Source organism: Alligator sinensis, unplaced genomic scaffold (genome assembly GCF_000455745.1).
Source record: "Alligator sinensis unplaced genomic scaffold, ASM45574v1 scaffold454_1, whole genome shotgun sequence".
Classification (NCBI taxonomy): domain Eukaryota; kingdom Metazoa; phylum Chordata; order Crocodylia; family Alligatoridae; genus Alligator; species Alligator sinensis.
This window is the reverse complement of record NW_005842095.1, coordinates 867,389-868,521: the sequence shown is the minus strand read 5'-3', so window position 1 is coordinate 868,521 and position 1,133 is coordinate 867,389.

Here is a 1,133-nt window from a genome sequence, read left to right as displayed (position 1 = left end):
TATGATGAGAAGGCCCGCTTACGTACCTTTGAGCGGGGTGATAATGTGATGGTTTTCCTGCCACTAAAAACAGACAAGCTGCAAGCCGCTTGGGAAGGTCCTCATGCTATCTTGGACAGACTGGATGATGTGACCTATGTAGTGGCTATTAGGGATAGAAAACCTAAGACAGTTCATGTGAACATGCTTAAACCCTACTATGACAGAAAGGAAATGGTATTCTGGGTTCTCTCCATTGAGGGAACACTGGAGGACCCAGATGAGCTGGTCATGTATGGTGACTAGGATGGCGAGGCAGGGATCGAGGAACTCTGCCTGCCAGATCATCTGCCCTCCCAGGACAAGGACCAGCTGCTCGCAGCACTCAATGACTTTGAGACAGTGTTCTCTAAGAAACCAGGTAAAATGGACCTGGCAGTACACTCTATAGAGACGGGCAGCCATTGCCCTATATACTCCCGACATTACCCTGTTAATGAGAAGGTGAGGCAAGAAATAAAACGGGAGATCGCAGAGATGGAAGAGTTGAGGGTAATCCAGCCTTCAACAAGTCCCTGGGCCAGTCCAGTGGTACTCGTCCAGAAGCAGGATAGGACCATCCAGTTCTGTGTGGACTACCGGAAGCTGAATGCTATTACCACCCCTGATGCGTACCCTATGCCCAGGATGGGCACTTTGCTGGATCGCCTGGGCCCAGCCAAGGTCATCTCTACTCTCGATCTGTCTAAAGGATTTTGGCAGATGGCACTGGACCTGGATGCCATAGCCAAGTCTGCCTTTAGCACACCTATAGGGCTATATGAGTTCACAGTTTTACCTTTCGGTATGCGCAACTCTCCCGCCTCTTTCCAGAGACTTATTAATAATCTGCTGCAAGGATGTGGGCAGTTTGCCATGGTTTACATCGATAACATCGCCATCTTCAGTCAGGATTTCAAGTCGCACCTGACTCACCTGACCACCGTGTTAGGTAAGATCAAGCAAGCTGGTCTTACTGTGAAAGCCAAAAAATGCCAGTGGGCACTATCTGAGGTAGTCTACTTGGGTCATCATATGGGTGGAGGTCATATTGCTCCCTTGTGGGACAAGATCGAGGCCATCAAAGACTGGCCACCTCCACAGACCAAGAAGCA